This window comes from Pinus tabuliformis, chromosome 1_2, assembly GCF_031772625.1.
Source record: "Pinus tabuliformis cultivar Carrire ecotype Pingquan chromosome 1_2, CPIR1, whole genome shotgun sequence".
In the NCBI taxonomy this organism is placed as follows: Eukaryota; Viridiplantae; Streptophyta; class Pinopsida; order Pinales; family Pinaceae; genus Pinus; species Pinus tabuliformis.
In genome coordinates, this window is record NC_142298.1 from 294,301,165 (window position 1) to 294,326,454 (window position 25,290).

Consider the following 25,290-nt stretch of genomic DNA (forward strand, 5'->3'; position numbering starts at 1 on the left):
GGTTGCAATGCTCTTTAATTATATTATCATCTGAGTAATTATATCATCATGCCAATATTATGTAAGTTATGTTTTCTAAGTGCTATTAACCATCATCGTCGTGGATCTCCATACAAGATGATCAAGAAAAAAAACTTATACAAAAAACAGGAGTAGTGACATCACCACCACATGGCTCTTTTTATATGACAATATTAATGAATAATAATAATAATAATAATATTCATGAATATCGTTATATTGAAATAATAATATATTGTTATCTTGATTTATTATTGTTATATATTTTTTACATTGTTATATTGTAATATTATTATATTGTAACAATATAATAATATTAATGAATAATGTTATAAGTAGTGCATGACTTATTAAATTTGCAAATGGAGATGATATATTTTCAATCAAGAATAGATGATTGTTAACTATGAAATTCCAATTATTCATAAGAAATAGTATTCATTTATATGGTTATATTTTCATTTCTTATATTATTATTAATTAATTTTGTTATATTGTTATATTTCTTAAATGTATCAACATACTTCGACTAGACTATGTAGTTGAAAGTTAAACCGCATTTTACTTTTTACAGGACGATGGATTTAGAGCCAAGAGAAAACATATTGTTAGATGTAGAGTTCCTATGATTTCTATCTCTAGCTTAGAGAGGCAATATTTCAAACCAATTCATTATATAGGGTGTCTCGTAACGAAAACAAATGAATTAGATAATTATAACTTGTTAGTAAAATAGAGATACATTGGATATATTTGAAATAAAAATAAAGTAATTTTAGTTATCTAGAATGTGCTTATTAGTACACTTACATAAGAGGAATAAGAAAGAAGAATAAGAATTCACATTAAAAAAAAATAGTGTCGACAAATAAAAGAGGATTGGGATATAATAAAAATATTTAATAGAAAACTATAAAGTGGTGCTTATATGTGCAAAACATAATATTGAGATATATGGAAGATGGAAAAGAACAAATTTTCATTTTATATTTTTAAATAAATATTTTTTTTTTCACTTGACCATATCAATTATTACACATGGGTGGGCGAAAAATAGGAATTAGTAATATAATAAATTATATTTATTCGGTCAATTGTTCAAGGTATAAAAGCTATAAAAAAAAACATTTTTGCATCTTATTGTAAATATTAACACTTTATTGGTGATTGTTGAAGAGTCTGGTTGTAAAAGTAGTGTGAAATTAGCAATTTCTTTTAAATATTATTTCTTTCACTTTTCTTGTATTTTTTAAATTGATAACTTCTATTTATCCCCACTACAACTTGAGTATATTTGAGGAAAAGAGTATAAATTGAAGTTGGTAAGACAATTTATCATTGGACCAATATTTAATCAACAAATTGAAAAGATAAGAAATACCATGACAAGATATGGAAGGAAAGGAATGGGGTTCAATTTCAAAATGATTGAAAAAATCTTTGACAACTAAATAAGGTGATACATAAATATGGTTGAATTATTTTCACTATTAGTTTTAATTGTTGTATATGTTTATACTTTGAAAACATTGAAATTCTGAATACACATCATCTATGAAAATTGTATAAAATTATAAATAAGAATTTTTAATAGTACACAATATTTTATACCAAGTTGATAGGGACCCTTGATATATTAAACAATTCTCTCCATGACTTTTAAATGATTCTAAATGGTGGATTTTGCATGAATTAAAAGATCACAATAACAATGAAGGAAAAAATTAGAGAAACTCCATAGAAACAAACATTCTCCAAGCCATTACATCAATATATTCATTATAAGTTCAACATGTCATTTACAACAATTTATCTAAATGTAGAGGATAGAAATCATTCCTCCCAACTATTCGAGATAACTCAAATTAACACGATAAAATTGTTTTTTACTGACATTACTCATTCAAAATTCTTGGATATATAAGAAATTCATATCTATGCATACAAATATCAATGCAAGAAACAGTGTAACCATCGACATAAAAAGAAAAAAGAAAAAAACATATTAGCATTGCTACTAGCTGCATAGAAATATAAAAAACCATAAAACTAGATGTTGTGGTATTGGTTGTATACAAATATAAAAACCCATAAAATTGTATATTTCTTGCATGCCTGCATACAAATAGTAAGAAAAATAGTAAGAAATAAAGTATAACAAAAGAAGTAGCGGTGGTGATTTGGTTTTGAAAAAAAAAAAAAATTTTTTGCTTGGAAATACCTTCCAATGTATCCACCAAAGGTAACAAAAATATCTTCACCATTGTTCCAAACAACCACTTGACCGGAGATTGGGTATAAATGTGTTAGCAAATCCACTAGCATACAATTGTATAAATCCATACAACTGTAGCAAACTAGTGCCAAAGAGCATGGTTCTAACTAACAGGTTGCCAACCCAATGAGAAAAATAGGAAAAACAATTCAAGTATTATAATTTTACTTGAAAGTGATTGCAAACACAGTAAAATCGCTTAGTACATGAAATTGGAAAATACTTCAAACAAGGAGTCACTTCAAGCAAGTTGTTGGTTTATTTATTTATAGTTTACTTAGGATTATGATTCACATTAAGTGAGAGTTTGAATGGTAATAGATCAAATGGTGAACATAGAAATTTTCCTACAAAGAAGTAGAACCTAGTTTTCTTTTCCTTCTCCCAACAATGTACTTTTTCAACCTTATGGTGAAAAAATCAATTATTCCCATAAGAGTATTCAATAATGGCCCAACAGTGATCCATTGTATGTCTAAACTTGGGATAAAGGTCCAGTTAAGAGTTATTGGATAAATTATAGCTAAGTTGAGTGGAATCAAGACTAGTGCAACCATAAAATCAAGTACATGCACATTGAAAGTACCATTTTACAGTTGACAGAGGTCATTATTGTGAAGCTCTTATGTGAATAAAAGAATGCATATAACTCACTTAGCACACTTATGTTTTGACATGTTGTGGGGAACAATGTTGGCTTAGAACAAATGGAAATGGAAATGTTTATATAAATATCTATTACACATGTGCTTAACCAAGAGGTTGACTATAAATCATGTGCATAAGCATGTGGTGGTCCACTCCACCCGTTAACTTGCAGATGGCCATAAGCCATAGTTTGGTTTGTAGTTCACACATAGTGATCCCATGACTTGTATCTAGTTTATTAGAACTTTGACCAGTCAAGTGTTGGAAATACTGAGAGGGGGGATGAATCAGTCTTTCTTTTTTCGACTATTGTTTTACCAGTTAAACAATTTATATTCAGAACACAAGATGAACAACAATAATAAATGTTTTTATTCATATAATCTTTGCAGTAAAATAGATACAATATATAAGTGGTTGTAGTCAGTTGCCAAGCTCCAATTCGGACTTTGGTGAGGCTCCAACCTCCAAAGCACCAACTCTATTTCTCCAAGACACCAATCTTGGACTTCAGAGCACCAACTCCCAAGGACTTCAATCCTTCCCTTTCCTGAGACACCAATCCCAAAGACACCTTTCCTTCCTACTTCTGAGGCATCAAGCCCAAGGACTCCAATCCTTCTTACTTATGAGGCACCAGCCCTAAGGACTCCTATCCTTCTTTCTTCGAAGGCACCAGCCCCAAGGACTCCAATCCTACTTACTTCTGAGGCACCAGCCTCAAGGGTTCTGACCCAATCTTGTCAAGGTTCATTTGATAGTAATGTTCTGCTCTCAGAACTCTTCTCTACTGAGTTCTGTCTGATTATAGCTTCACTGCAGTCTCCAAGCTACAACATCAATGACAACCAGTCTTCTTATGAAGTAGTCTTCCCAATTCTTCATACTGCCCACACAGAGTGTCCAGTACCCTTCATGACTTCTGATAATGTCTTCACACAGCTTTAGTCAGTCTACTATTAGCTACACTAAGCTCTGCATAAAGAACAAATTTATGTTCAAGCTTATGTTCTCTGTTGGCTACTTCTCCCCTTCGACTGTCTGCTGTCCTGTTGGCCCTTCAACACTCTTTCTCTTCTGCTGGATCCTCTCGCTGCCTCTGTCTCCTCTAGCTTATTTTCCATAGCGTTCAACAGCCTTCAACAACACTAACTACACGTTGTTTTCTGTCTCCTCCAGCGTATTTTCCACAAAGAATGTTCAACAGCGTTCAACAACCAAGCAACCCATTTAAACAATTCTTTATTTTCTTATATCTGACACCACTGGCCTTTGGCTTCCTTTCTCTGCAAGCTCTTCGGCTTCCTCAACGCTCGCTTATCCTGTCAATTTCCTCCTCGGTCACTATGATTTCCTCTGTGCTCGCTTGCTTCTTTGGCTTCCCAACTTTCGGTTTCTTCTGTCTATCCGAGCATTCCAATATTCACAGGACACATTCAAGAGGAAGAGAGGTCGTATACACAGAGAATACTTATTACAATTTAAAACCTATAATAATGCTCCTTTTATCCATAATTATTTGACATACACAGGGCTTTACAATGTAACGGACATGCCACGTCCTATCGCAATCGCAACCGGCTTGATTCTAGTCTTCTGAGCTATCGGGAGCATTCCTTAACGTATCTCTGCCTCCAAACCCCATGCAAGAAATATATACAAATACACAGGAATTATGACCGAACACAGGAAAAAAACTAAAGGGCGGAATTCAAAAAATATTAACCTGCAACTATTCTTGTATCGGATCCATAGTGGAATTGCAATCAGCGTGTGTATTTGTATCGCAATCGGGGTTTCCCTTGGCGGAGGTTCGATTTGATATCGTTATCGATAATCGCAAAGAACCACTTGACATGTTGTAACTCCCACACCAGAAGTGCCGATGTGATATATGTCGGCAATTGGACATCGCAAAGGTCCAGGTCTAGACCTTATCGTAGACCACTCCCTTATAGCGATGCGATATTAGGTGCCAGACCCAATATGACTCACCACTCCCGTGTATAAAGTTTCACGTCCGCTTTCCACATCTGATAGTGTACTTGCCTATATATATGCTTTGGCCTCCGTTTTCGCCTCCAATAGTGTTAAACACATATATGTATGGTTTTTGCCACTGATGGTGTAAATACCATATAACTAAGGTCTGTGCCTCCGATAATGTATTTTGTGGTATACTTGTATGAATTCTTCCTTTTCTGCTCCGATAGTGTATATGCATCCTTGCTCCTCCGAAGGCTCCCAATAGTGTAATTGCACACATATGTGTAATTTCATGCATATGACCCTGTCTGCTCTTGTTAGCTTTGTCTGCTTCCTCCATATCGTCGATGGCTTTGTTTGCATTGTTTGCTCCATTTTCTCCTCTTCTTTGGCATATATGTATGGTCTGTAAGTATGGTTCGATAGCTCTGTTTTCGTATATATTGCAGACAGCCCTCCTATAGGTGCTTCTTGGGCATGTATTACAAGCAGCGCTCCTCTGATATGGCTCCTCTTGCTTTGATATGCCTCCTTGCTCTGATATGCCTGTTTTGGCATATATATATGATATATATATATATATATGGTTCCTCCTGTAACTCCTCTTGCTCCAATGTGGCTCCTCTGGCTTGGCAGTGTCTTTCAAAGACCTCCTTGCATATATGAATGCCTCTCTTGCTATGATATCCTGTAATATGCTTTGATATGCCTCCTTTGGTAACTCCTCTTGCTTATGGCTTGGCTATCCTAATGGCCTTGCTCCTGTCTCTTCATGGATTTTCTCGGTTTCCCCTTGGCTTCTAGTATCTAGGATATTGCCATATTAGTATCTAGAATATTAAAATATTGACATCAATGACAAGCTAGGTCAACAATCTCCCCCTTTGTTATTGATGGAAATATTCTTCATTATTGTGAAGCTCTTATGTGGATAAAATAATGCATATAACTCACTTAGCAAACTTATGTTTTGACATGTTGTGGAGAACAATGTTGGCTTAGAACAAATGGAAATGGAAATGTTTATATAAATATCTATTACACATGTGCTTAACCAAGAGGTTAACTATAAATCATGTGCATAAGCATGTGGTGGTCCACTCTACTCGTTAACTTGTAGATGGCCATAAGCCATAGTTTGGTTTGTAGTTCACATATAGTGATCCCATGACTTGTATCTAGTTTATTGGAACTTTGATTGGTCAAGGTCATCCCTACTAGTGCCACCATCCATTCTAACACTAGACCACATGATTTTCAATGTGGCTTGATGGACTTTCTCAACCTAAACCATTATCCCATTTTTCAATTTGTAACACTAGAACTGAAATGTGGACGACTCCTTAAATTTCTATATAACCAAGAACTAATAAAAACTAAATTTTCATAAACAAAGATGTAGATTATTCTTTCATATTGACCATTGACATGAAACTGTACACAAAAAATTGTCAATTCTGAATTGAGATGTTCAAAAAATATGAAAACATTTGAAAATGCCCTGCATATTTTTCATTGTTAGAACTTTCTAACAACTACATGACAGATTTTGTAATATAGTGTTTATATTTTCAATGTCATGTCATCGTGCTACCAATATCATCCTTAGTTATAATTTTGGAGTGATTGGGTTTCTTTGCAAAGATACATTCATCCAAGAGTCTTTTCCCTTGTGCTCAGGAATATTTTACCTTCTTGATTTCTTTATGTTCCTTTAGAGTTGAAGAAAAGGAGACTCCTTGAGATTTGGGTTGTAGGTGACCCAAGAGTCCTTTATTTTCTGCGCAAGAGAACGATGTTCCATGCAGTGAGGATTGACCTTGAAGGGTCCTGGAAGTTTTTTTTTTCAAAATCTAGGATTATGGGCTTGTAGTCAAAGTTCCCTCCCACCTAGGTCCTATTGTAGATGCTGAAACACCCTCCAAAATTTTGGCTCACACTCAAACTTTGGAGCCTTCCTTGGCCTTCTCATTTTTTGTTGCAAACACTAGAGCTCATTTCATGAGCTTCCTCGAAGTTCTTTAGTCCCCTTTGCATGTTGGATTAACTGTTGTCTTTTCACGTGTTTGACTTTCGTAGAATGTTTCCGAAAATTTTCTGATGGTTTCAAATGTCGATCTTTGTGTATTTTAGTTATCCAAACCATGAAAACATTTATCGCATTCATACAAAAAGTTTTGAGCACTGCCGCACAAGTGTCATCACGATCGTCCTAAATCCTATCTTAAGTGTCGCACTTATCGTATCTTGTCATGAGACAGCCATATGGAGGGAAATGCTTTGTTCACGTGTTTTAATGATCTATGTTTTTGTGTCCTCAAAGTATGCTATGTTTATGATCACATTCAAGGGTCATCATAAGTCTATCTCCCTTCCCGCACTTAGCCATTTTCAGAAAATATTCCCAACCAGACAACTTAAATTCACCAGGCCCTGACTAAACTACACACGATATAGTCTCTGCCCTCTAGGATGTGACCCTACTACCTGGAACTATGCAGTGCACATTCCCTATCCTCTAAGGTTGCTTCTCTGCATAATCTTGAGTCCAGCAACCTCCCTTGACCTCCATAATTGCGCAATTGTGTCTCCCAGACAGTCTTGAACTATGAATTTTGCATCCTCAACCCTCAATACTTTTCCTTGCCTACTGGAAATGTGTAGAGCACAAAAACCTAGCCTCCCTTCGCTTCCATAACTGTACACATATTTCCTCTAGTGACCCTTCCCTCAGTCAAACCCCATTGTCTCCAAAAATTGTGAAGCTCTATCTCTCAAGCATCCCTGAGCTGTGCATTGTGCAGCCTTAGAACCCAATCTCTCCCCTTGCCTACTAGAACTACGTAATGCGCAGTCACTGGGCCCTTTCCCCCAGTCTATGACTTTTCCCGGGCTCAGTTCATGGATAATAATGCATCATCTTAGACTTCGGGGTTTTCGGATTGATATCATCTCATCATGATTGAATTACAGGAATAGGTACACTATCAAGTCATGGTGGGATGATGAGAAAGGAGAAGGAGGGAAGCATGCTTAAAGAATCTCTTGCATTGAACTCACAAGTGGATCAATCAAGAAGCAAAGGGACACAACTTTGCAACTACCATCCAAGACTGAAGATCATTGAAGACTCTATATCATCAAGCCATGCAGAGATGAAGAGAAATCATATCCAAGAAGACATCCAGCACTCAGCAGCAACAGTGACTTGACATTGCCATGTCATCAAGCAGTCCATGTTAGCAATTTCATGTCATTTAATGTCATGAGTGGTCATATGCAACATCATTATTGTGGACCATGTATATTGTATTCAAATGTATTTTAAAGTGGAAGTCCAAAGGACACACATTAATATGAAGAGTCATGTAAGTTGAAAAGTCATAGGAAGTCGAACAATCATGAAGGTAGTCAAAGAGTCACAAGGGGCTAGCATCACCCCTTGACTATATATACCCCCTCATCGTATAAGCAAAGTACTTTTCACCTTGGATCCTACCGCAAAGCATCAAAGAGATCATTTAGTTCTTTGAGGAGCAAGGAGTGGCTCCAATGTCCCACCATTGGGGCCAGTGATGTACATTGTAAACATGTGTCTTGGAACTTTTGCTTAATAACAAAAGCCTTTTAAGGCCAACACACTCTTCATGCATGAACTATGAACGTTTGTAAGATTATTCTATGGACGTTTGTATTTTATGTTTTCTTTCACATGTACTAAGATAATTGAACTATTTTGGTTATTTTAGTGCTCATTTTATTGAGAATGTGTTTTAATTGTTGTTATCGTTGTCCTATCCTTGTGAACTATTCTATAGGATACCAAACATATATTTCCTTGTTGGTTGGTTGTAATGACAGTCGCATCTGTTATGGACTATTCCATTAGATGTTAGAGAGACCTTTCTAGTTCATGTCTGTCTCTTCCTGGGTGGTACTATTACCTCTCACTTAGAGGCTCACTTCCCCCTCCCCCCCCCCGCCTTTGTAGTAGAAGAACCTTGACACATTTGAAACTTCACACTCACTAGGCACACCTCCCTTGCTTTTCGAAGACACCATTGCATCACTCTCTTGTGCTAATAGTTAGATCTAAGGCAAATATTTAAGGATTTGGAAACCAGACCTTTATACTAGATGGGACTCCTACACCAAATGGTGTGAGGTCTGAATGATACCTCATATCGGGGAGATCCCCTGAATGTTGGCAGGTCCAACACCTTCAATAGGTCCATTGAAGAATATGGAGATTCTAATCTAATATGGATTCAGATAAGATGAAAAGGTCTATTCTCTTTAAGATATATACCTCACATATCTTATTTTTTGACCAGCTGATGTAAGAGCATCGACCTATCCTCCAATAAAATCAGCAAGAACGAGTTACGGAAGGCACAAATATTAAAAGGCAGTGTAATATCTATTTTGTAAGGGATTAAAAGTGTGGGAAAAAAAAATTGTGAGGTATATTAGTGATTATGTTGAGATCCTTATGGAGAAAATCGTGGATCTGAAGTGATCCACAATAATGTATTTAGCCAATATAAATTGCTGCCTTTGAACATTAAAAGGATTGACCATTGAACGATGAACAAGCCCTCCAAGGGGCCAAGAGATGTTATGTAATGATAGATTAATAAGGTTAATAAAACTCTGAAATTATTGTAATGTGGAATATGTGGTGTGTTAATATCATAGCTTAATTATATTCTTATTGTTGGAAATAATACTGAGAGGGGGGGTGAATCAGTATTATCAGATCAATCAAACCTTTTCAATGCTCAGAAACATATACGCTACTTCAGTTAAGTAAAACAGCGTGTACACGCTACTGTGACTAAATAAAACAGCGTATAAGCAGAAAACTCATAACTTAGTTAGCTTATTCTTCAGTTAAGTTCATCAGGACATTATTCAGCACATTAACAGTAAGCAGATGCAGTATAACAGAACGGATCAAAAGTCACACACATGAACACCAAGATATAAGGTGGAAACCCAATGTGGGTGAAAACCACCTGCTGCAAGTTATCTCTATCTTTCTTTAAGAAACTTCAGTTTACAATCTTTTGTACTGGTGCAGCCTTATACCAGTACGCAGGCTACAACCTGCAGAAGGCTACAACCTTCTCTCGTTCTCCAAACTTCCTTGGAAGGGAGCTCCAACCCCCTTTGTTCTTGTACTAGCCAAGATACTAGTACGTAGGTGCTGACCTACAATCTTCTTTTCTTCAGGTATCACCTTTCATACATTTTCAGACTTGAATATTCCTGAAGCACAACATTACAATCTGAAGACCACAATTCATTCAATTTCCACAACAGATCATTGAAGCATAAAACAACCAAACTCTGAATCACTGAACCACTGAACCCTGTCAATCACCAGTTATCAGAACACAGAGCAGACTACAGAACTCTGCAATAACTGTCAGACCCCACTGTAAACCCAAAAACAAGCTTCAAAAGATATACGCTACTTCAAGGAGCCAAAACCCGCGTATACACGCTCTTTTACCGAAGCCAACCTGCGTACAGATCTAAAAATAAACTTTCTCAATTTGCAGCTGTACCAGACATTAGTTAGACCCAGAACATAGCATTGCGACAATATGCAGATCTAGAAATAAGCATAATCAACCATATCATGATAGTGCATTTCAAACCATTAGATCCCGATCTATCCTTAGATCTAGTCTTCCATCAACCAATGTGATCTCTCCTTGGCTTAGATCAAGCAACCCAGCACCTGCAAATCAGATCTCTTTCACTCTTAGATATTCAAGCCCTTGTCGAAAGATGATTTTGCCTAATGATCTTCTTCTCCTTATATAGTCTTAGGCCTAGCTCAATACCAAGAGCCAAAACCATAGTAACACAATACCATCAACTTCAAAACTAGGGATCGACACGCCCGTCGAGACACAATGGTCCGAAATCATAGGCACAACTTCCAAGGACTAACCACCATGGACCAAAGGAACCTTTCCACATACACGCGCTTTTTATGAATCGAACTAGCGTGTACACGCGACTTGGGCTTAACGAAACGGCGTGTATGAGCTTCCTTGGCATGCTGTACTGAGATCTGTCTTCTGATTAAGATGCCATCACTTGTACCAACCTCTGAGCACTTGTACCATCCTCTGAGTGAGTTGCCATCAAGGACAACACTTGAATCATAATGCCAACAATCTCCCCCTTTGGACTTGATGGCAACCACCACACCAAGTCACTCTCCCCCTTTGACATCAAGAGCAAAGGGCTGTGCTCCCCCTGAGGACATGCTGATACCTCTGCTTGGCTGTGCTGACTCGTGCTCCCCCTGACAGTAGGCCAGATCTGAAAAAGATGTTCTTCAACAAGAACCAAGATTTATACACCATAAGGGACCTTCCTATCACCAAAAGACTCAATACATACATCCATACTCCCTACCAAGAGGGGACATATCAGAAACAACCAATTATATTACAGCATTCATCCCAGGCATAGTGGGGAAACCAACATAGGCCGTTACATGACCTTGACACCATAAAAGAGATATGACAAGAGAGATACATGACATAGAGACAACAGATCTAGACCAAGACTTAGGAAAGACACCAGCAACATCTGATAAACATCTTGTTAGATCAGCAACCAGAATTTCTTTCTGAGCTCCTTCTCCTGAAACCAACAACCAAAACATCTGAATGCCAACAATGCTTTATGAGACTTTTGAGCTGCTCCCCCTGAACCTGTGCCTGTTGCACTCCCTGAAACTGTGCCTGAAGAATTCTGACATTCCTATTGCTTTTCAGAACTTCAGAGTTTTCCCTTGCTGTTCAGAACTTCATATACGCGTTTTATCCTGTATAAAACAGCGTATGTACGCGGATATTCTTTCTGCAACAAGCGTCCAGCATACACGCGACTTACCCAGCATAAATCCGCGTGTATACGCTCATATCCCTTCCGTAACCTGCGTATACCAACTTTTCTGTAGAACAAACAATCTTCAACAACAGGATGAAGCATCAACTACTCCCAGCTTTTGTCTGAGATATTCAAAAGTTTCCCTGGGCAGTGGTTTTGTGAGAATATCAGCAACTTGCTCCTTAGAAGGAACATACTCCAACTTGACCTTCTGCTCAAGCACTTGTTCCCGAAGAAAATGGTACTTGATTGGTATGTGCTTGGTCTTTGAGTGCATGACAGGATTCTTTGAAATGCTGATTGCACTTGTATTATCACATAAGATAGAGACAGGTGGAGTGCAAGTGATTTGAAAGTCCTGCAAGGTCTGCATCATCCAAAGAAGTTGTGTGCAACAAGATGCTGCAGCCACATATTCTGCTTCAGCTGTAGATAAGGCAATCGAACTTTGTTTCTTGCTGAACCAAGATACTAATCTGGAACCCATGAAGAAAGCACCTCCACTTGTGCTTTTCCTATCATCCACACTTCCAGCCCAATCTGCATCTGTGTAAGCATGAAGAGTGAGATCAGTATTTCTAGGATACCATAAGCCATAGTTTTGGGTCCCTTGAAGATATTTGAAGATTCTTTTGACTGCCTGAAGATGAGTTTCCTTTGGGTTGGCTTGAAATCTTCCAACCATTCCTACTGCATGTGTAATATCTGGTCGAGTACCTGTCAAATAAAGCAAACTCCCAATCATGGATCTATAAGTGGGTTGGTGAACTGCTGCTGATTCATCATTTGCACTGAGGCTGCATCCTGTAACCATGGGTGTACATACTGGTTTTGACTCTTCCATGCCATACTTCTTCAAGATCTGCTTGAGGTATTTGGTTTGAGACAAGAAGATACCTCCTTCATTTTGTTGGATTTGCAATCCAAGAAAATATGTCAATTCTCCAAGTGACATTTCGAATTCTTTCTGCATAACCAAGGCAAAGTTTTGACTCATGGTCTCTTCATTGCTGCCAAAAATAATATCATCTACATAAACAACAAGAATTAGCAATTTGTTATTTTCAACTTTTATATAGAGATTGCTATCTGCTGATCCTTTTGAAAAGCCTTGTTGGTGAAGATATTTGTCCAACCGATAGTACCAAGCCCTTGGAGCTTGTTTGAGCCCATAGAGTGCCTTTTTCAATCTGCATACAAGGTTTGGATCATTTCCAAGAATGAACCCATCTGGCTGCTCAATATATACTTCTTCTTCTAAGTCTCCATTTCAGGAAGGCTGATTTCACGTCCATTTGAAATACCTTGAAGTTTTGAAAGCTTGAGAGAGCAAGGAACATTCGGATGGCCTCTAGTCTTGCCACAGGAGCAAAGGTCTCTTCAAAATCTATTCCTTCTTGCTGTGCATACCCTTTACAAACAAGTCTGGCCTTGTTTCTAATTACTTCTCCATTTTCATTTAACTTATTCTTGAAGACCCATTTTGTTCCTATTACATTCTTATCTTTTGGTCTAGGAACTAATTCCCAAGTGTTGTTCCTTTCGATTTGCTCAAGTTCTTCATCCATTGCTTTGACCCAACATTCATCTTTGCATGCTTCTTTCACATTTTGTGGTTCAATGGAGGAGAGTAGAGCCAAGTAGCTTGAAGCTTCTGCAAGTGTCCTTCTTGTTTGTACTCCTGCTTCTTTCTGCCCCACAATCTGAGTTTCTGGATGATTCTTTTGGACATATCTGGATGGAGTCTTCTCTTCTATTCTTGTCTGCTCCTCTGGTTCTTCTTGAGATTCTTCTTCTTCATCATTTCGCCTTTGAGAGTAACCTTCATCTTCTTCAATGTCTTCATGATGAACTTGCCTAGGAATATATCCCTTCTCATCAACCACTATATCAATACTGTCAACAATTCTGCCAAGTCTTTTATTGTAGCACTTGTATGCTTTGCTATGTGGAGAATAACCAAGAAGAATGCCCTCATCTGCTCTAGGTTCAAGTTTGCCAAGTTGCTCATCAGTATTCTTAATATAACATTTGCTCCCAAAGATTTTGAAATGCTTCACGGAAGGAGTTTTACCACTCCAAAGCTCATGAGGTGTTTGAGTGCTGTTTACTCGGACATTTGTTTTGTTAAGAATGATAACAGCAGCATGTGCAGCTTCACCCCAGAAGGTTGCAGGAGTACCTGATTCATCGAGCATAGCACGAGCCATTTGTTGGATAGTTCTGTTCATTCTTTCCACAACCCCATTTTGCTGAGGAGTTCTAGCTGTAGAGAATTCTCTTCTTATCCCATGTTCATCGCAGAAATCGAAAAATTCATTTGATGTGAACTCCCCACCTCTGTCAGATCTGAGGCACTTAATTTTGTGTCCTGATTCATTTTCAGCCAATGCTTTGAAGGATTTGAATTTTTCGAATGCTTCATCTTTGTGCTTCATAAGCCCTAACCAAACAAACCTTGAGAAATCATCAATGAATAATATCAGATATTCTTCTCCTCGAGGTGTCCTTTTCCTAAATGGACCACATACATCTGTATGGACTAGCTCAAGAGGCAAGCTAGCTGATCCTTCCTTTTCTGGAAAGTTAGTTCTGGTTTGCTTTCCAAACTGACAAGATTTGCATATAGTGTTGTCTGGAATTTTGATATCTGGAAGATCGCGAACTGCCTGATATTTGCATGCTTTTCTTATTTGTGAGAAGCTTAGATGTCCCAACCTTCGATGCCATAACCAGTGCTCTTCATCCTTGCTAAGATAGCATTGTTGTTGTCCTTCTTCAAATATGTACAGATTATTTGGAGTTCTTTTGCCTTTGAGAACTGTTTTACCTGTATCAAGATCACGAACAAGACATCCATTCGATCTGAAAATAACCTCGGTTTTTTGATCACACATCTGACTGACACTTAGAAGATTATGCTTCAATCCATCAACATACAAAACATTTCCAGCCTTGACCTTTTCTTTCAAAGGAGCAATACCTTTTCCTTTTATAGTTGCAGGAGTATCATTTCCAAAAGAAACTTTCTTTCCCTTTTCTAAAGTAGAATAAGATTCAAGTTTTTCTTTATCACCTGTCATATGTTTCGAACATCCACTGTCAATGTACCATAGATTTTCCTGTCCTTCTGCATAAAACGCTATCCCACATCTTTCTGTCTGAGGTTCTTTTATTCTCCATTTTTTGGTGCTCGTGGCTTGTTCCTTTTTCTCCTGAAACCTGCTCCTGCATTCAGATTCTTTATGACCAAAATTATTGCAAATAGAACATTCAACTTCATTTTCAAGAACCGAAAAGTTGTTATAGGTCCTCTTTGTAATCCCTGTCATACTTCTTTGTTTTTGAGCTTCCCTAGTCATGATTGTTTTATATGCAACACATTGAGCTGCTTTGTGACCAAAGTTATGGCAAGAAAAGCATTGTCCATTGAAGAAGCTTCTGCGGTTATTGAATCTACCAGCCAACTGATTGTAATTTCTATTTTCATCTATTCTTGTGCCAAACTGAGAAGATTTTACCTGTGGTTGGTTGTAGCTTTTGTTCACCCTTAAGAAGGATTGTCCCTGATAGTTTCTGTTTGTAATTCGTCCCTGCTTTACCTGATTATCTTCATTGTTCTTCTGCTCATTTCTTCTTGCTGCATCAAGATAATTTTTGAGGTGGATGCTTGAGAGGTTTCTCCATTATAGCCCAAACCTGTCTTGTTTAGAGGAGACCGCTGCACATTGATAATCTCATCCAAAGTTTCAGATCCTTTGACAAACTTAAGATTAATAGCTTTTGTTTTCTCAATTTCTTTTCTGAGACCAACAATTTCACCTTCTAGTTTTTCAAGATGTTTTTCCTTTTCATCAATTTGAAATTGCAAAGTATCAATGATCACACTCTTTTCTTCTATGCATCTCTTGAGTCTAGTAATTTCATTATAGAGATTATCCACATCTACAGCATCCTCATAATCATCATCTTCAAATGCCATTAATAGCTTATATTTATTACCTTGTTCATCTTCATCACTGTTTGATAAGCCATCACTATCTTCATGGGTGTAGTAGCTTTTCTTATTTGCACTTTGTTTCTTATTCCATCTAGCAGGTTCTTTTCCTTTATCTTTATTAGGACATTTTGCAGCATAATGACCTACTCTTCCACAAGCAAAGCATTTGAAAGGTAGCTTACCTCTGAACCTTCCAGCACCCCTTTGAAGATTTCTAACAAAATTTGATTCTTCTTCCTCTTCTTCTGGAACATGGCTTGCCTCATAGTAATCTTCTTTTCCTGATGCCTTAAAAGCAGCTTCCCTTCTGTCTGATGGACCTCCCTTTCTCATTTCATAAGCAGTTAGAATTCCATGTAACTGAGACATAGTGAGAACTTTGAGATTTTCCTTTTCTTCTATTGCAGATACTTTAGATTCAAACTTGGGGGATAATGATCTTAGAATCTTTGAACTACTATAGTCTCTTTTATTTCTTCACCCAAATTTTTCATACAATTAACAATCTCGTCTACCCGAAGAAAATAATTTGCCACACTTTCATCATTATACATCTTGAGAGTCTCATATTGAATCCTGAGAGTTTGAAGTTTAGCTTCCTTTACCTGTTCATCTCCTTCATAGCTAGTGATCATTTTGTCCCATATCTCTTTTGCTGATTTGAAGTGCATGACCTTCATGAATTCTGTTTGGGATATACTTCCTAATAGAGTACTGACTGCTTTTGCATTTGTTTCATATGTCTTTTTCTCAGCTGGATCTGTAGGAGTAACTGAAGGAAAAGCATAGCCTGTTTCTACAATGTTCCAAACTTCTGTACCAAGAGATTGAAGATATGCAGTAACTCTTACCTTCCAATAATTGAAATTTGTTCCATCAAAAACCGGTGGCCTGATTGATGCTTCTTTCTCGTAGTTGCTCATGATGAATGATCTACCTTCAAGCGATCAAGCTTCCCTGAAGGACCTGCTCTGATACCAATTGTTGGAAATAATACTGAGAGGGGGGGTGAATCAGTATTATCAGATCAATCAAACCTTTTCAATGCTCAGAAACATATACGCTACTTCAGTTAAGTAAAACAGCGTGTACACGCTACTGTGACTAAATAAAACAGCGTATAAGCAGAAAACTCATAACTTAGTTAGCTTATTCTTCAGTTAAGTTCATCAGGACATTATTCAACACATTAACAGTAAGCAGATGCAGTATAACAGAACGGATCAAAAGTCACACACATGAACACCAAGATATAAGGTGGAAACCCAATGTGGGTGAAAACCACCTGCTGCAAGTTATCTCTATCTTTCTTTAAGAAACTTCAGTTTACAATCTTTTGTACTGGTGCAGCCTTATACCAGTACGCAGGCTACAACCTGCAGAAGGCTACAACCTTCTCTCGTTCTCCAAACTTCCTTGGAAGGGAGCTCCAACCCCCTTTGTTCTTGTACTAGCCAAGATACTAGTACGTAGGTGCTGACCTACAATCTTCTTTTCTTCAGGTATCACCTTTCATACATTTTCAGACTTGAATATTCCTGAAGCACAACATTACAATCTGAAGACCACAATTCATTCAATTTCCACAACAGATCATTGAAGCATAAAACAACCAAACTCTGAATCACTGAACCACTGAACCCTGTCAATCACCAGTTATCAGAACACAGAGCAGACTACAGAACTCTGCAATAACTGTCAGACCCCACTGTAAACCCAAAAACAAGCTTCAAAAGATATACGCTACTTCAAGGAGCCAAACCCGCGTATACACGCTCTTTTACCGAAGCCAACCTGCGTACAGATCTAAAAATAAACTTTCTCAATTTGCAGCTGTACCAGACATTAGTTAGACCCAGAACATAGCATTGCGACAATATGCAGATCTAGAAATAAGCATAATCAACCATATCATGATAGTGCATTTCAAACCATTAGATCCCGATCTATCCTTAGATCTAGTCTTCCATCAACCAATGTGATCTCTCCTTGGCTTAGATCAAGCAACCCAGCACCTGCAAATCAGATCTCTTTCACTCTTAGATATTCAAGCCCTTGTCGAAAGATGATTTTGCCTAATGATCTTCTTCTCCTTATATAGTCTTAGGCCTAGCTCAATACCAAGAGCCAAAACCATAGTAACACAATACCATCAACTTCAAAACTAGGGATCGACACGCCCGTCGAGACACAATGGTCCGAAATCATAGGCACAACTTCCAAGGACTAACCACCATGGACCAAAGGAACCTTTCCACATACACGCGCTTTTTATGAATCGAACTAGCGTGTACACGCGACTTGGGCTTAACGAAACGGCGTGTATGAGCTTCCTTGGCATGCTGTACTGAGATCTATCTTCTGATTAAGATGCCATCACTTGTACCAACCTCTGAGCACTTGTACCATCCTCTGAGTGAGTTGCCATCAAGGACAACACTTGAATCATAATGCCAACACTTATCTTAGTGTGTGAATAATATAATGTGATCTAATGTGTTAATGCTACATGTTGTCGATGTGAGATGAACATGCACCGCATGCATACAGGTGTGAGGAATTGGCTAACCATGCATGCATGGATCAGAGGCATATTAGAAGTGTTTAGTGGGCCCATACCCATAGGTCTAGGATCAAGACCAGTTAACATTGAAAATGAAGAGACCCCATAAATCATATCCAGCAAGTGGTATCAGAGTGTAAAATATTCATGCATGTAGTTTGGAGGAGAACTAGTAGAAGAAGCTACAAAGTTGATTGAAGATTTGGTAAGATATTTGTTTTCTCTATGCAGGTGATAGTAGAGGAAGGTGATAACATTTGCAGTGGCCTAGAGCAAGGAGTGCTCAAATGGATCCAGAGGAAAGAACCAGGAAGATGCCAAAATCCCAGACTTGGGAGAAATTTTGGTGAGGTACTGGGTAGCAAGGTGGAGAACTTATTACTATAGAGGCATGTTGCAACTCATGAGTTGAAGTTGTTATGAGAAGACCATAAAGCATATGACTAGGAGGTCATAAATTTTTGTACCTTGGTAGTTTGATGCAGGACCATTGATCTATCCTTCAATAAAATCATCAAGAACAAGTTTTGGAAGGCACATTTGTCAAAATGTATGCTAATATCTATCTTGTAAAGGATTAAAAGTGTGAAAAATGGATTATGTTGAGAGCCTTGTGGAGAAAATCGTGGACCTGAAGTGATCCAAAATTATGTATGTTTCCTAATATTAATTGTAGCCTTCAAGCATTAGAAGGAGCAGTCATTGAATGATGAATAGGCCTGCCAAGATGCCAAGAGATGTTATATAATGATATATTAATAAGGTTAATAAAATTTTGAAATTATTGTGATGTGGAATCATTGGTATGCGAATATCATAGTTTAATTATATTCTCGTCTTAGTGTGTGAATAAGATCGTGTGATCTAGTGTGTTGATGCTATATGCAACTAGTGTGAGATCAATGTGCATCACATGAATACAGGTGTGAGGAATTAGCCAACCATGAATGAATTGATCAGAGGTGCATCGGAAGAGTTTAGTGGGACCATACCACAAGTCCAGGTTCGAGACCAGTTAACATTGAAAATGAAGAGACCCTAGTTTCATTTTCATCACTAGGTAGGGAGGAGTTTTATAGGGAGGATATCAATCAAACCCATATCATCAATACTATCCACCAGGAAATATGCAAGGGGGTCTAAGTGAGCTCTCGAGCCCCATAAAAGAACTACCCACAAAAAGCATAGTTTACACCCCAATTATGCAGAGTATAAAGTTAATACTATTGCAAACTTGCTACACAATATTTTGTAATATATTGTATTGAATAGTAGGAGACCAAAGACCCTACAACCTAAGCAAGAAAATAGTTGAATGGACAAGTTGGTATGTAGAGAGATGAACTACAATGACTTCTTCTATATTTTAAATTCCTTCAGCCCCATAAAAGTTCATCTAAAGAATTGGGTGCAAAACTTTTAAGAGATGTTTTCAACACAATAGTCAAAAATGGACATGACCAACCTGTGATTTACCTAAAACTATTAGTGAATATGTTGAACATATCATGTAATGGTTTTCGCTTAGCAATTGGATTCAAAAACCACCTAATTGAATAACCTTGGCATGGGGTTTTTCTTTTGTAGCACACAACGAAATAGCAAATGCATTATTTTTAGGCAAGTCCTTTTGGATGAGGAAGCATAAAACCAATCATTATACTAATATTCAATGGGACAAAACATTTTCTTAGTAAATTTCAACAAATTTTCAAAATTGCATGGGATGCATGATGAGCTTTAATTAAACTAATAGGCCTTTAACTCCCAGTTTTGAAGGCCATTTTTTTCTTTTTCTCCTCAAAAAGTGTATTTTGAATATTGAAAATGAATTAAATGGTGCAAAAATAGTTAACATTATGTCTTTCTAACAATTGTTTGTGGTCTTTTACTCGAGCATTTGAGAACCCTTATTGTTTCTTCTCAAGGGTAAACATGAGCCAAGCACTGGAATAAACAAAGATTATGTTGGTCCTACTATAAGTAATATATTTGTGGTCCTCATCTAACAATATAGACAACATTTAGGGAGACGACATGGACAGTTAAAAGTGAAGGTACCCTAGTGTTGAAATCCCAGAACTTGTTGGATGCACTAACTGGGAAATTTGGGTGTAGGGGTAAATCACTTGTGTGTGTCTGCTAAAAATGTTAAAATTAGACAATATTTAAAAAAAGAATATGATGATGACTACCACAATTCTAGTTTAATGTTCAAGTTTAAATTTTTAAAACATTAGATTCAATATTCCTAACTCTAACACTCTACCAATAATTTTAGATTTATAGATAACTACGAAACATGCTCAATGATATTTACTCATGACACATAAATCAATAGTGACTAGTCACTAATTAGTAAGACTAACAATTATTTCTACTTAAAGTGTTACTTCCTCTAGATAGCTCATCCTAAAGTTATGGAAATAATGGGTTTATTAGTGTAGATAGCTCTACAAGCCCATCTAGTTGGATATCATCGTTGAGGTAGTGGATCTATAATTCTCATTGACCAAGAGGTCAAAATCATTTACTAGAGGAGTTGGTTCCTCAAGGTGTGGTTTGTTAGATTAGGATTTATTTAAAGTTGCCATGTATTTTATTAAAATTAGAAAATTTGTTGTAGTTTAGTTAAGTTTCCCCAAATTGGTCCTCATATCCTATCTTCAAGGATCTAGATTGAATTGATGTAATTTTATATATTTCTTTGATTAACGAGGAAAATCATCCAGTGTGTGAGTGCAAATTTTCCTATGAGAACTTTGAATATCATAACCAGTCCTTCTACACTTTTTATTTTTTTAATAATTGTACCTGAGATTTGTAACACATTAAGATCGTGTCGGAGTGGTTGCAAGATGAGTGGAGAATGGAGAGTAATTTCCTTAGAGGTGTCACAAATCCGAGAGGAGAATCCCAATGGGTGCAGAGGATCGAGAGGAGCCAAAGTACTAAAGTCAGGATTAACATTGAAAAGGCAAACACTTCGCCACTTTTTTGCCTTTTGAGAGAGTTTGATAGTTGACGAAGTCAGGACCATTTATAAACAGAATCTTGTAACATAATTTTAGCCTAGAGAGCCTGAAAGGCCCAAATCCTATAACTTTATTTAAATAGCATCAGGGCCAGGGACCGTCAAAAGGCAATGACGGAAACTCTTTTCCGTTACCCGGATCTATCATCGTGAAAGGAGTTACCCAAAGGAGCTTTAGCTTGGAGGCCTGAAAAGCCCGGAATCCTCGAATCTCCTAAGTTATTTTAATTAAGTGTCGAGAACCAAGGACATCCAAGTGACATCGATGGAAATTTTTTTTTGTTCCCTAGATTTGTTAAGCGATGGAGATCGTGGCCCTCTCCATAGGGCAAGCGTGTTGGCAACATTTTATTATTTGTTAAAGAGTTAAGTGGGCCATACTGGAAGGTCATAATATTGTAAGGAATTTTAATTTCACTTTTAAAGTGTTCTTGAGGTCATAGGATTATATGGTCAGCTCGAAGCAGTTTTGTGTCGTTCCTCTCTTGTAATCCCCCCACTATAATTAAGCTTCTCAATGTGATTTTAACAAGGATTTTGATCCCATTGGGGTGAGGGAAGTGCCTACAAGAGGGACCAACTCCAAAAGGGCCGATTTAAGCAAATATTAAGCATATCAACATCTTCTTCAGCAACAGAGGAAGAAATAATTCCTCCCAGAGTTGATATAGGCACTAGATGAGGTGTGAGAGGACAAGGCCAAAGGCCAATTTCTAATAAAGAGGTACTCCAGGAAATGAAACTATTGGAGGAAAGAATGGAAGCAACGGAGACTGGTCAACATAGGGAACCAGAAGCTGGAGATGAGAGCTTAGAGGGGCAAGAGACTTTAGAGGAAGAAATGATTGAAGAACCAACAAAGGCTAAGGTTCTAAGGGAAGTTATGGGTTCTATCGTGAAACCAAAACCATATCTATATTCCTACACATGAATTATGAATCCAGAAGAGTTGATTAGCTGGATCACAGAGATGGACAAGTTCTTCGACTATGAGGAAATGGATGAAGAGAAGAAGGTCACGTTTGTAGTGACAAATTCGAAGAGACATGCAACTCTCTGGTGGGATAGTGTGCGGGCAGAGAGAAGAAGAAAGAACAAGCAGGAGATCATGATATAGGATAGGATGGTGGAAAAACTCAAAGGTAAGTTTCTACTAAAGAATTACCAGTGGAATTCGTTCATAAGTATGCAAAACCTTAGACATAGAATTAGGACAATCAGGGAATACAAAGAGGAGTTTTACAAGGTGAACATTAGAGTTGGATATGTAAAAGAGTCTCCAGAGAATGTTGCAAGGTACATAAATGGACTCATATTGGACATCCAGGATGAGATTAGTGTACTCTCACCAAGGACAGTAGAGGAGGCATACCAATTGTCTCTGAAAGCAAAGGAGAAGCTTGCAAGGAAACAATCAGGCAAAGGTAAAGGTGCTAATAGAGGTAGAAGGTAGCAGCAAAGTAGAGGAAGATCTACTGCACCAAAAGGTGGGGATAGTAGCTCTAGTCTACAATGATAGCAAGAGGTAAAGTCCAAAGGTTTAATATCCTTTTCCAGAGGACGAGGAAGATGCAGGAGATAAGTTTGTTACTACATGTGTGGCAATCTTGGATACATGGCGTATGATTGTCCAGAGAATATAGAACCAGGCCAAAGGAATTTTGTTGCATCTCTAATAGAAGAGGTGGAGGTAGAGGAGTAGAAAGAAGAGAATGTGCCAAAGATAGGAGTAGCCCTGATGATGAAGAAGGTGTTGATCAAGCAAGGGAAGGAATTTGTTGAGACGTCCTAGAGGAGAGCCTTGTTCCAGAATACTTTCAAGGTTCAAGGTAAGTGTTGTAAAGTTGTGATTGATAATGGTAGTACAGACAACATAGTGTCCACAGAGTTTGTAGAGGTGTTGACGCTGAAGAAGCAGAAGCACCCAAAACCATGCAAGGTGTCTTGGCTACAAAAGGGACATCAGTTTTTGGTGAATGCGTTGTGTGAGGCTGAGCTACAAAATGGTAGCTACAAAGACAATATTTTGTGTGATGTGATGTTGATGGATGTGTGTCACATTTTGATTGGAATAACATGGTAGTTTGATAGAAGTGTGGTCATGATAGCAAGAGGAACACTTATAAGTTCCAGAAGGACGACATCAAGCATACTTATTTTCCATTACAGGAGGAAGGGACTTCTAGAAGCAGTGGTTCAAAGGCATTGTTGATGAGTGGCAAAAAGTTTCTGTAGCATTTGCAACCATAAGAGGTAAATTTTGTTATTGTTTGCAAGCCTAGAGTAGTTCTTAGTTCTATTACTATTTTTGACTTGCCTATAGAGACGCAAGAGATGTTGGAAGAATACCATGACATTGTTGTGGATGATTTTCCAAGTGAATTACCACCAGTGAGGAGTATCAGTCATCACATTGACTTGATACCAGGGGAAATTTTACCTGGTAAAGTTGCCTATTATTGTTGATCAGTGGTTGTCATTGATTTCAACCCAAGGAGCACCAAGGGCTACCCCAATATTTCATGGGAATTTTGACTTGTCAACTTACTCTATTATGATTCAAGGATCTTCTAGATGGATTCTACTTATAGATATGTTTTCGTTGATATATGGCATGCCACGTAATTCTTCATGGGTTGAGCGATATCCGTGTTTGAAGTTAGTAACCCCATTTAGTGGGCTAAAACCCTATGGGGTTGTGGCATGGCACTCATAATTGGTTGTGGTCATTGAATAGTAAATAATTAATAATTTATTTATTTTTCCTAAAATCCCTCTAATGTTCACTTGTTGAGGACCCTCTCAACTCAAGACTTTCATATAAATAGTGACCCTCATGTCCTCCTCTAGTAGGGATTTTGTAGCTTCAAACAGGTCATCGCGGAATTTTCACTATAATTTTTTTTATGCAAACCTTTAGAAGCTGAAATGAAAACCCATTTGATCTAAAATCGTGATGAACCTCGTGACCGAATTTCAAATCTTGGTTCACTATATTTTCAGCGACATGATCTGAGGACGTTAGGGTTTTTTCATGCACCCAAATTCCATGTCAAACAGGTGACATTGGGAAAATCATCATAACTTTCTCTCTGATCATTGGATTCAAATTTCGTAAATACTCACATAAAGAGGACGGACTTTAGTTTGTTGAGTAGCATTTTTGGGGCTGAAGGTCGCAACAGTGACATGTGGCACTTCGTACAAGTTCTCTCTACTGAACTCGTCTATAATCAAGTCATCGTGGGATATTGGGCATAGCTATTTCTTGAAGAATCCAATCTTGATCAAACCTGTGGGGTTGGAAAGAAGACTTAGAGGGCTACCACAGGATGAAATTACATACCCTAGATCTTTGAAATTACATAGGTATAATAGATTCAATATCGAGCTCCTAGAAAGAAATAAAAAACATGCATTCAAGGATCACTGCATTAAGGACCACACATCAACAGTTAAGGGTAAGTCTCCTACAACAAGGTATGTATGTTAGTGTTTACATTTGAATTTTGATTATCATATATGACATATGTTTTTATAGGACAACGTAATTATATACAGTCTCTCGATTATATCTCTATGTCTCTATATGTCACAATTATTTTTTCAGATGTCCTATTCTTGATACTACACATTTTATGCTACATATTCTTGATGCTATAGTAAGTTTGTTAAATCTATATGATGTTTTAATTTCATGTTAATTGTCTTTTCATATTTGATAGAATGGTCTCTGTTGTTGTACTTACAACTTGGTTCATCACAAGTCTAGGGTTTGTCATCAAGTTTTATTATATATATCTTTAGTTCAGTTTTGGATATAGCCTTTCATAAAGTCTAGGCCT